Genomic DNA, 12,526 nt, shown 5'->3' with positions numbered 1-12,526 from the left:
GTTTTCTGGGAGTTTCCTTGTCCCTTGCAGCTCAGCACTGTGACAGCAGTTTGGAGGTGGCCACACACTGGTGTTTTGGGTGCTGGCTGGCAGGTTGCTTTCCCTCCTTCAAGGGCAGCTTTGTGCCTGCTGCAGGGTGAGAGCAGAGCCTGTGTGGTCTGTGGGCCTGTGGATGTCTGTGGCTGCCACTCTGCTGGGGGGTGACAGCCACTCCTGTGCTGGGACATGCTGGTGGCTCCAGCCTGGCTGGATGGTCAGGGGGGTCCCTGGGTGATGCTTTGTGTCCCCATGGCCAGGAAGTGATGGCAGGGCTGTCCCTTGGGCTCCTCTGACTGGGGGATGCTGGGGACATCAGAGTACTGAGAGCCCAGCTGGGCCTGGCAGGGAATGAGCAATGAGGTCACCAGTTAAAAATAAGCTTGAGTTTGGTATTAGTGGGGGAGGATCTTCCTGAGGAGCAGGAGCTGCTCAGAGGTGTGGGTTGGATGCCAGTGCCAGTCCCAATACCAAGCATCCTCCCTGGATCTATTCCATGGTCCTGCACTGTGCTCCATGTGCACATCTCCACCGAGCCCCCACATTCCCTGGCTGCACTGACCTGGTGGCTGTGTCCTGCCAGGACAGGTGGGATTGCTGCCATTGTTTATCCCAAGACTGAGTGCTGCCGGCAGGAGTGCCCTGAATGATTTGTGTGTGAGCTGGAGCATCTCTGTAAGAGCACCACATCTATTGATTGTAAAATGGGCAGCAACAGGGACTCTGCTACCGGCTTGCTGAGCTGCTCCAGGATTTATCCACCTTTGATGTTAAAACCCATCCCTCACTTCTGATCTAAAGCTGCTAAGGGGACTCTTGCTCTGAGGTTGGGGCTGGTACAGGCTGTGGGGGAGGCCTTGGGCAGACATAGCCAGGTTTTTGGAACAAGTGACTTCTGTACAGCTGCTTGCTCCCTGCATGGGTTACCCAGGGTTAGTCTCATTGCTGGGAGGGGGCTCCACACTGCAATTACTGTAAATGAAAGTCAAATGACTGCAGGAGCAACTTTGTTGTAGAGTTGAAGGTGTTAAATGGGGCAAATCTTACGGGAGAGGTAATACTTCTGATTAGGTGGAGAAAACAAATTAGCTGGGTACACAAGGCCTTTCTGACATTATTGTTACTGTTATTATCCCGTACTGGCGCTGTTAGAAATGAGGGCATTGCATTAGAGGGAGAGCACATTATGCAAGTGTTTAGACCTGCTGGTAACTGCTCTCTGCTGACAGGTATTTACTTAATGATATGTTGGAGTGAAAGCCAGCAGCAAGGACAAGCACTGGAGGGAGCTGGGAGTGCTGAGCTCTGCCTGGTCTGGCCTTGCCTTAATCTGCTTGAGTCACCTGACACCTCCCACCCAGAGGGAGCAAGGACCTGCTGGAGGTCCCTCTCACCGTGGTTTTAAGGACAACCTCAAAGTCCCTTTTCTGTACTTTCAGCAGGGCCCTGGCCATAGCACATCCCCAGACAGAGTCCCCAGTGCCCTCCCTGGTCCCAGGGCTGGTCCCCGTGGTTGTCTGCAGCCTCCAGAGCTGCCGTGACTTGCTTGCTGCAAGGTCTTTCAGCTCCTGCCTGTGCTGGAGGCAATGCTTCCCGTGGGTACCAATGGGACTGCTCATGTTTCCGCTGTCATGTGCTGTCCGTGGCAGGTGGCAGAGCCAGTTTTTCTGCTCCAAAAGTGGGACTGGGGAGGAGACCACAACACTCAAATACCTAGAGCCCTGGTAGCTGCCAGCCAGGCATCGAGGAGGCCACTTGTCTTTTTCAGCTCCAGGTAAGGTGCTTTCCTTTATCCCTCATGTCATCCTGGGAATTTACAGACTTGCATACGTATTTTACAGGCGGGAGAAGCAGAGCAGGAGGGCAGGGTGAAACAGAGGGTGCAGCAGGAGTATCCCTGGGACAGCTTGTGCTCCATGTGGTCTTGGGGATGGTAATGGGGCATCATGCCTGAGCCTTGTGGGACGGACTTCAGTTCCTTGGGTGAGATGGGAGTGGGCTCACTGTGCCCTGTGAGCCTGTCGTGCCTGGGGGGTAAGGCCATCCAGGCTGTTGCATCTGGAGAGGTATGAATATGCAAGTTTGCTCCATTAGCCAGAGGTCTGATCCAGCTGCACCTCACGCTTTGCTCAGCTAAGGAGGACAATTGCAGCTGGTCAGTGGGACCATCACTGGGTTTTGCTGGTTTGCCTGCCCAGGCTTTAGGGAACCAGCTCATCTGGGTCAGGTGAACCTGCCTGCTTGAAACCCATGGCAGCCAAGGCTCTGAAGGAACAGGCAAAACTGGATCTGCTGGGATGGGATGGGATGGGATGGGATGGGATGGGATGGGATGGGATGGGATGGGATGGGATGGGATGGGATGGGATGGGATGGGGAAAAGCTGAGCATTGGCAGCCATCATGACCCACGGCTGCAGAGGGGGCTGGGTGGCAGCCCCAGACGGGAGCTTGTCAGAGCCCTGGAGTGTGGGAGCCTCCCCCATCTCTTGGAAATCAGCAGGGCTGGTCCCCCACGTGTGGAAGGGAATTAAGGGGTTGTAACCCCCCCCCAGAGATCTGGTTGCTCATATCCTAGTGCAAAGCTTGATTTCCACCTCTCTGTACCATGTGCCTTTCCTATCTGCTCCCTTCTGGCAGTGAAGGCACAAGGCAGGGACATCCTCATGGATTTGGGGCTAGGCACACACCACAGGAGCTGTGAAGCAGCTTTGGTGAGGAGACCCTGGGATCAGGGCATCAGCTACACCTCCTGCACCTTCCCAGGGGCTGCCTTTTCTTTTGTTAACGTTTGATTATTTTAATGATTTTAGATTAAAATGTAATTATTTTCAATTAGTAGTTGCACTTCTTAATTACGGAGATGAATTAGATTACTGTTCATTATTAATTAGATTTTAACTTTGCACTGATTACATCTTTTATCAGCCATTTCCCACACTCCTTCTCTCCCTGTCTAACCTGTCTCTCCTCTGATTCCACCCCAAACCCCATTGCTTCCCACTCCCCTGCAGCATCCTGGGGGTTTAAAAACCTGTCTAGAAAATACAAATCAATGTTATCAGCTCAGAGGCTGCAACTGGCTCTTTTAAAAGAGCCACTAATACCAACCAGATGATGTCATTTTGAGGCCAAAAACCATTAAAAAAAAAGCACTAATATTCTGCCTCCCTCCATCACTGGCTGGAAGAGAAGCTGTTTCCTAATTACCTGCTGGGGCAGGGTAGGACCCTGCTCTTCCCTGCAAGCAGAAGGGATGTGATCTCTTGCCCCTGCTGCCCTGTTGTGCTCTTTGTGTATGAGAGGGAGGGCTTGACCTGCCCAGGCTATTTCATGGGATTTGTTTGGGCCTGCTATTTTTAAAGCAAGCTATTATCTTTCCTTTCTTCTCATCTGCCACCTTTCAGGCACCTAATCAATGCTTGGATTTTTCTTACCCTTGCTCTCAGCTTCTCTTCTGCTTGCTGCTGTCTCCATCTCCCTCCCTGAAATCACCCTGTCTCCAGAGGTCTCCTTTCTGCTGGGGCTTCCTAGGAGTCCCCACACCTGCTCTTTATTCCTTCATCGTCATATAATTTGAAATATTTCCTTAATTTGCAGCTGCTCATGGGAGGTTTAAGGCATCTCCCTGCACATTTGCCCTGAGATTTCTCTGCTTCCATCACTTGGCGCTTGCTGCTTCCCTGGGGGAAGTGGGGGCTGCCTGGGTGGGCACAAGGTCTGGCTTTTGTGGAGGCCACAGATTGTTTGATCCCCTTCCCTGCTGTTTTTGGGGGTAGTAAGTGCACAGGACCTCTGCAAAAACTGAACAGTCCAGGGAGGTCTTTTCACCCCTGAAAAGCTCACCTTCTTCCTTTCTCCACTCTCCAGCTGCTCCTTTAGGTCCTCTCTCTGCCGTAGGTGTGATCATCTTGTGCCCCAGAGCTCTTTGGCTTCGGTGAAATGTCAACAATCCTGAAATGTGAGTGTTTGGTGCAGACTCAGGGGGACCTGCTGGGTTTGTGTGTGCTAGATGCTGGCAGTGAACCTTCCTCTGTGCCCTCTTATAGGGTTTGGACGGGAAGATAAGGAGAGAGAGGAGAAGGAAAAGGACAAGAAAGAGGAGAAAGAAGAAAAGGAGAAGGAAAAGACTGAGGGAGAAAAAGAGAAAGACAAGCAGAAGAGAAAGGAGAAGGAAGAAGAGGAAAAGGTAGGGGAATGATGGAGTTTTCTGCAGAACCATTTTCATCCTGGCTGTGAAGGGAAGCCATGTCTGACCCATGCCAACCCCACACCTGTGGTGGATGGAGCTATGCCATCCACAGCCTAGAAATCACACTGCGTGTGTGGCTTTTCCACCGAGGGACAGCTGCCTCTTTTCTCCCAATATTCCCAGCTAGTTCTCCCTCCTTTTCCTTTCCAAATGAAATACTGCCATGGACAGTGATGCTGCCTGCACTGCACACACCATCCAATCCCTGCTCCTGGCTCCGGAGTTCCCGGCAGGGCCGTGGGCACACATGGTTCCACAGCAGCACCAGTGGTGCAAAGCCTGGCTCTAGATACCCACAGGGCCAGGAGTCTCTCCGACTCAAGGCTCTAGCTCAAACAGCAAATGGGGTGCCAAGGTCCCTCTCTCTTCTCCCTGGCAGGGAGATGGGGAAGAGAACAGGAGCAGCAGCAGCAGCTCCGACAGTGACCTGGAGGAGGTAACCCCACCCCCAGCTCCGTGCTGGGGCCTGGCTGTCCCCCCGCACACCGGCCCTGTGGGGTTTGCACCTGCACCCCCTGTGGGGATGCTGCCAAATACCTAGAGGTACCAGGGGCCGGGACAGCCAGCGCTCCCCTCACATGCTGTCCCTTTTCCTTGTGTCCCTGCCCCAGGACCGCGGCAGTGACAGGGATGATGAGCAGGAAGACAAGGATTAGCCTTTCCGTGCCGGAGTGGCAGCGCACGCCCTGGGCTCGCCGAGGAGGTGGAGAGGCAAATAACAGCGCGTGCTGGAGGGCTCCTGGGCCACTCTTAGCCAAATAAAGATTTTGTGGGCTCCAAAGAGAAATGCTGTTTATTCATCCAGTCACACTGCCTCCCCTCTGGAGAAGGAAACAGCCAAGGAAAAGCAATAGGTGGGAAACTGGGATCTGGGTGAGTGGATGTTGTTCAAGACCATGTTGAGAAAAATCCAGGCACTCTGGCTGCCTGGCTCTGCATAGTCGCCCCAGATTAAGAAAACCCAATAACCTCCCTGTGCCCTCCACGCCGCTTGCTGCGGGATGGAGCAGCCTGAGCAGGGACAGACGGGCTGCATAAAAGCGGCTCCAGACGCCTGAGGCTGTGCTGGAGCTGTTATAACTGATTTCAAATTTATCAAAGACAGACGAAGAGCAGTTATAGGGGGGGAAAAAACCCCGACAAACCCCTCTCTTTCTGCAGTGCTGACCTCAGCGCAGGGGCCGCGCGTAAGCGCAGCCCCGGCCCCGCGGCAGCCGCCGGGGGTTGGTACCGGGTGCGGCGCCAGGGGAAAAAAAGAAGGGGAAAAAATTAGGAAAAATGAGCTGGCACCGCCATCTACCGGGGATGGAACGTCTGGCAGACGGGGCCACGGGTTTCATAACCGCTCGGCTGTTTTATAAGGCTCCCGCAGCGCTCCGGGGGCTGGGAGCGCACCGGGGGCAGGAGTGCTCCGGGGACAGGGAGAGCACCGGCCGGGGGCCTGGGCTGCTGGCAGGGTCCAACCGGCGGCGAAAGGGACCTCGGAGTGGGGGACAGGACCGGCATCTGGCCCACCACTGCTGCCGGCGGTATTAGGTCAAACCCAGAAGTCTCAGCACCAATAAAAACTTCAATGCAAGCTTGAGCACAAGCTGCGTCGCTGCCTTGCTTTGCTTTCCTTAAGAAGTCTATTTTTATGGGTATTTTCCTGAGTAATGCAGATTTCAGACAAACTCGAGATTAAAAGTCAACACCACAGAGGATTTTACTTGAAACCACAGAATGTGGCTTTGGATGTTGTTTTCATGGAACAAATGCAGCCGGCTCTTGTATAATCACAACAAACAGCAGGGAAGATGCTGAGTAATGTTGTCTTAATTATCCAACACAAAGATTAAAGGGAAAACGAAGATGGGAAAAACAAACAGCCCCAAAAGCTAAACTGGGTTTCAATGGGTTGGTTTGGCTAGTGCAGGGAAAGATTGATTTTAACTTCCTTATTGCTTCATGAACCCTTGGGTACATTAATGTAAAATAATCCTATGTGGGGTTATTTTACATATTTTACTTTCCCCTTCGTGCAAGTACACAGGACTCTTGCACAAGACACAACTTACTTTCAAATAGCATATGGAGCTGCAGCATTTTACAGTCCCCTCAGGCCACTCAACCATGGGATGGGAATATCTTGCAATAAATTCTCTGTGTTTTGACATGAAAAGGGGAACCCTTGCCTTTGCTGTTTAAGTTAAAGGTTAGAAACTTTTCAAGCATGCTGTGCCAGACTGAGGTCAAGCATGCCTGTAAGATGCTCAGTTGGAGCTGAGACTCTGCTTTCCAGCTGACAGATATCTCACCTAACAAGCTAAAAGTCCTACAATTGCCCTCTGTGCCTTCTGTCCCAGCTCCCAAGGTGGGTGGAGCTTGCATATGGCTGTCTGCAGCTGACCCCATTGCCATGTCCTCACACTGCTCCAAATCTCAGGATCTTCATGTGTTCAGGGACAGAATTGGGTACACCCTGCACTGCTGGGCGATGGCGACCGCCGAGCCAGGCAGAGCCTTCCTGTTTGCTGTTTGTGTTTTACAGTCCCTGCTTCAGGCCACTGTGCTACGTTCTGTGCAAATATAACACATGCAGCTGGATCCCTGTGGCACAAGAGCAAAGAGCCAAACACTCCCAGGGATCAGCAGGGCCAACATTCAGGTGTCTCCTACGGCAGCTGAGGTTCTCTGTCCTGCCTTTGGCACCTTGCCTGGCACGTAGCCTGCTCCCCTCTGTGCCCGTGTGCTGCCTTCATTTGGACTAAATTTGGCCAAGTTTCCCCAGAGAGCTGTGGTGGTGAAAACCATTTCAAGTTATCTGGTCTCCCTAAGTCCTCATTGCATCTCAGCCCTGGCTTGAAGCCAGGTGACAGGAATGGGCGTATAGCATTGACATTCGTGCCAGCCACGGGGATTAGGGCTCTGAAAACACTAAGTGCAGGAGAAAAAAGGCAGGTGGAGCATCAGGCTTTTGGGGATGCTGAGGACCTTCAGTCACAGCAGTGCAGTAGCTGTCCTGAGGGACACATCCCCCACCATGACCTCGGTGTGTTGAGATGGGTGTTTGCCCACAGATGTGACAGCCGGCAGCTTCCCAAGCACTGCTGGGCATGAGCTCTGACTCCATCAGGCTGTTTAACCACCTCATTTGCTTGAAGTATCTGCAAGGTTCAACTGGGGCTCCTTGGAGCTGATGTGCCTTCAGCTGGGTGGGAGAGGAGTGTGGACAGAGCCGTGCCCAACACCCATCACATCAGGCTCTGCAAGGGTGGAATAGGAAAAGAAGACCAGCAAGAGGAACTGGCAGTCGTGGAGTTACTTAAGCAGGTCTTGTTTACACAAATTAATTCCTCTTTATCTAATAACTTTGGCTGATCCTTGGGGAGCAGGAGGGGTTGTGCTGCCCCTGTTGATAGCACCTGGGGGTACCTGCAGGGATCCTGCATGGCATGTGGCTGTCTGGAGCCTCTTAGCAGCAGAAATGCCAAGAGAGCTTAGGTGTGAGATGCCCCCAAATGAAGGTATTTTTCTATAAATGCCAGTGATTTCAGAGCAGAAGAGTTGGACTTTTATTTTGTGATGAAACTTTTCTGGGGGCTTTATTATATGAAGTGTCCTATTAGAGAAACAAGGATCTTTAAGGTAGACATCAAAAAGAAATCTTTGCTCTGTTCCCAAGTGACCTTCTTTATGGAAAATTTCAAGCTGCTTTTTCATTCCACTAAAAAATGGAAACAGTTAGAAATCCTGACTTTCCCAGAAAAGCTGATTCCTGCAGCCCTGCTTATGATCTGCTAATCTCTGCAGAGTGCTGGGCAGAGGTTTCCTATGAAACCACTCTTCTATTTTTGCACTGAGTAAGAAGAAAAGCAAAACCCAAATGGAACTGGAGTCGTGCAAGTGAGAGGTGTTTTGGAAGGTGAAATTCCTACTTCTGCTCCTGCTCCCTGCACAGCACTTGCACTTGCTCCTCTCTCTGCTGCATTCTTCTGCAACTTGTCCTTTCTTTCTGAAAATTTGTTAGTTAAAAGTTTTTGTCATGTAAATTAGCAGATAAAAGTTATAGCAGAGCTTTATTCACTACACTGCTTGGGATTAATTTTCACAAAAATGAGTCTAAGGATGCATACCTTTCACAACATCCTTCTCTTTCCTGTAAACCCCTCCAGGACTCTGTTTTTGCTCTTTACTCTCTTTACTCCCTAAACCTCACTGCAGTACGTTCCTAAAATACACAAAGAAATGGTGGCAGGCTTCCTGCAAAGGAAAACCTGCAATTTGCTCTGGCAGATCCACCAGGACAGGTTTCTGGGTGACAAATCTGCCAAGTACTAACAACTTGACCTCTTTAAAAGCCGTGACGTCCGTGCGTTATGAAAGGACGAGCTGGCGGCGGGGCAGTGACTGACTTACCCAAACATGATTCACCTGCTGTTCAAAGTGCAGCGAGAGGTGGAGGCAAGCCAGCCTGTGAGACAAAAAGGCACAGACAAAATACTTGTCTGCTTCCTGAGCAGAGAGCTCTGCCCAGCCCACCACCTCTGTGGACCTCTCGGGAGCCCACAGGCAGCTCTTTATAACTATGGTAGAGACACAGCCCTGCTCACCCTGCCTGAAATCCAGCCCAGTGCCTGCGGGGCAGCCAAACTGCAGGAAGACCCTGAGCAGCCCTCTGCATTGCTCCCCGAGACTTCAAGGGGCTTCATTCTCCCCATGGTCAGCCATAGCTCTTAGATGGAATCTGAGCTTTGCAAGAGCTCTTTTGTCCTCACCAAGAAGAACAGTAAGTTATCACCACCACCACTGGTTGTGGTGGAGATGCTGGGGTTGAAGGAATAAAGACCTTCAGGAGGAAGGAGAGGATGAGGAAGCAACACAAGAAAGCTCATCTGGCAAAATGTCTGTACAGGAACCAACACCAAGAGCAGAGAGAAGGGGAAAGATCTGCAGCCCCCCAGGCAGTGCAGCCTGGGAAAGCACTCATCCAGCAGCTCTTGGCCACTGGGGAAGGGACTATTCATATAAGACCTGCTCAGCTGCAGGACTTCAGTGCTTGTCCATGTTTGCCCTGCACCCAGACAACCTCTCTGGCACCAGCCAACTTCCTTCCAGTTGGTGCCCTGTAAAGGTGAGCTGGGCTCCTCTGCCAGTAGCACCTCCTGTGACCTATTAAGTTGAGGGATGAGTAGGACAAGCTGGACCCTGGACTTGGCCTGAGCATGGCAGGACAGAGGCATTCCTGCAGAGCAGGCTCTGCCACCTGCAGAGCCCACCCGCTGCCACTTGCAGCCTCCTCTGGCAAAGTGCAAAGGCGGTGCTGGGTCCCTGCCAGGCCTGCTGGCATCTCTGTCAGGTGGGTGGGAGCTAAACAGGAAAAGTGAAAAAAGGAAGAAATTAGGGAGGCGGCATGTACTCGCTTCTGGCTGGGGCGAGGAGCCAAGGCCGTATGGGATGGGGAATGAGTGGGGCAGGGCAGCCTGGTGAGTCCCCAGCTCCAGTGATGGGCCATCACGGTGTCACCCCCTGCCACACATCCCAGGTCAGGCATATGGACACACAGCAGCTTGGGAAGTTGGCAACTTTTGTCTGACCCTGCAGTAACACCTGACACAAATCAGTTCTCCCCATCCAGGAGATGAAGTGGGTGATGTCACCTCCAGGTCTGGCCCACTAGGATGCAGCTCCCTGTGGACACAACCTCCTTGGAAGTGGTGGACCTTGCTGCAATGTAAAGGTGGAATTATGTCCTCAAGGAGTGGGTTCCTTATGACTTTTCCTCCTTTAATCACTTGGTTATGTTATCCGTGTCCTTCTGCACCCTGGGATTAGGTGATGCAGAACAAGCCATGCTGACTTTGGGCTGCTCCGTGGGATCTCTCCTACAGCTGCCCTTGAAACATCAATGAAACAACTGCAAAGCATCAAGGCAAGCTTATAGCACCCTGCACCACAGATCATGGTCTTGTCACCCATCCTAGGGCTTCCCCCTGGATAATGTGGACAGTTCTGATCTTGCTTTTACCTGTACTCTCTTCTTAGGGTTATGTGGTTTGTACATGACTGCCCATGCTGTGGAAAAAGACATCTCCATCCATTTTATGTGGGACATGCTTTCAAGACTGAGCAATAATGTTCTGCCAACCTCTTTGCCAAGATGTTTGGCTCAAGAGACCAAAATGAGTCAGATACTGCTCTGGGCTCTCACACTGTGACTTTCCAGTTTCCAGGAGTTCAGATATAAGCCTGGTTACATGAACGGTGAGATAACATTACATTGCAGCTCTGTGTCCCATCAATCCATGTGAAAGTCAACTCATTTCTCTAGGAATGATGCTGCCTCAGGCAAAGCCTGTATGAGTCAGAAGGAAAAAAATACTAAAGTTTTCCTAATTCTCTGACCCTGTTTACATCTGATCCTTCTTACTGAGAGAGTCAGGACCTCTCTGACCTCTCAAGCAGCAGTTTCAGGACTTGGGAACAGTACTATGTAATTTATATGACTGCTCCCTGCCCAGTGCCTGGTCAGCACATTGCAGGCCTCAAATCCCAAACCTCATGCAGCAGTGTGGCAATCTGCTTGCCTCTGCCAAGAGAAAACCAGGCATGGAGCAGGTCCCCTTAGAGACCTGAGAGAAAAGGTGATTGTTATAAAAGATGTGCTGCGACTGTGGACAAAGAGTCTCCCACACCACCTGCTTCCACTTCCTTTTGCATCACTTCCCAGGACCGGCTTTGAACCACATGTGGCAAACCTGGTGCTTGAATAACATCCTGGATCTAGAAATACCATGATGTAAAGAAAACAAAAATTCCAGGAAGCTGATGTGTTTGTTGACAGGCTGGGAGGGGGATGATGCACATAACTCCCTGCATGTTATTTGCACGTACTGAGGTGTAAAAATAATTCCTTAGGCCAACTCTCAAGGCTTGCAGACAGCCAGGATCCAGGTGCAGCACTGCTGAAAGGGTCCTGTAAGCCATGAGTAAACCATGAGTGGGTTTGCACAGGTGCTGAGACTGGATTTGGCCCTGGCTCTTTTCCTGATGACCCAGCAGGCTGCCTGGCACTTAGAAATGCGACTGTCAACCCCACATGGCCCTTGCTTATAGCAACACTCCTCCTCCCTGGCTGGGATGCCAATGCTTTCCTCCTTCCCTGGCTTTGGAAATGGAGAAGCTTGTTTTACCTCTGTGCAACAGGACTTTCAGGTCTGATGGTGCAGGAGGAGGCTGGTGGGCAGAGTGAGGATAGCAGTGTGGAAAAGGAGTCATGACATTCAGGGTTCTTATTCCTGTTTACAAGTGTTTGTGGTGCCTTTGAAGAGACTCTAAGGAGCACACAGACCTCCTCTCTCCGAACAAAAAAAAAGGGCAGCACTGGGAAGGTGCTGTCACCTCAGAGCCACTCCTTAATCCCTAGTGTGTCAAAAACAAGTGTCAGTGCTTGCAGTAAATATTTATGCACTAAAAATGAGCAAACACAGCTGGAGTGAAATCCCTGACCCCCATGCTGGGCTGTCAACAGTCAGGACCACATTAATGAGGCTGTACTGGAGCCGAAGCACAAGTGGATGTGTGGCTGGGAGCCAGAGGAGGAGTTGGTTTCCCCTGCAGCAACACCTGGAACTCCTCACCCTGCACTGACCTGAGCTGTTTCCCACCTTTAAACTGAAAAAAAAAAAAATCCTATTGTGCTTTGCAAATACTTCCTAAACACAGCGTGGTCTGTCCTCTGTTATGCAACACGTGAAGTTCTCATCTGGCCAGCAGAATGGTTAGCATTAAGCATTTAAAGCTTTTTTTTTCTGTGGCAGCTATGTACTGAGTCAGCACGAACACGGCAGTGAGAAGAGAAGGCATTCAGAGTTCAGAACCAGCTCAGCTCTGGGTGGAATGAAGAAAACAAATTGTTCTTGCCCCGATGCTAATGAAGCCTGGTTTCCAGTGGACTCGCATGTCGTGGTTGATTGATTTTAAACTGTATTATGCAAAGGCAGCAGCACGTCCTCGCCGCTTACGAGGCGCTGGAGAGCCCACACACGTGAGAATGGTTGTGGAGTGAATCAGGAGGTGAGGAAAAGAATGAGGCAGGTCCCAGGCGAACAGCCCGGTGTCTCCCAGAGGAACTGGCTGGGGTTATGAAAGATGCTATGCTCCTCACCTGATTCCAGCTGCCCCTGGCAAAGGGCTGCTGCACCCAGGCTGAGCCACACAAACAGGTTATGGGAGCACTCTTCAAGTACATCACTGCAAT

This window comes from Pipra filicauda, unplaced genomic scaffold (genome assembly GCF_003945595.2).
Source record: "Pipra filicauda isolate LSUMZ 115617 unplaced genomic scaffold, ASM394559v2 scaffold3_size10097308_pilon, whole genome shotgun sequence".
Lineage (NCBI taxonomy): Eukaryota > Metazoa > Chordata > Aves > Passeriformes > Pipridae > Pipra > Pipra filicauda.
Note: the sequence above shows the minus strand (reverse complement) of the source record.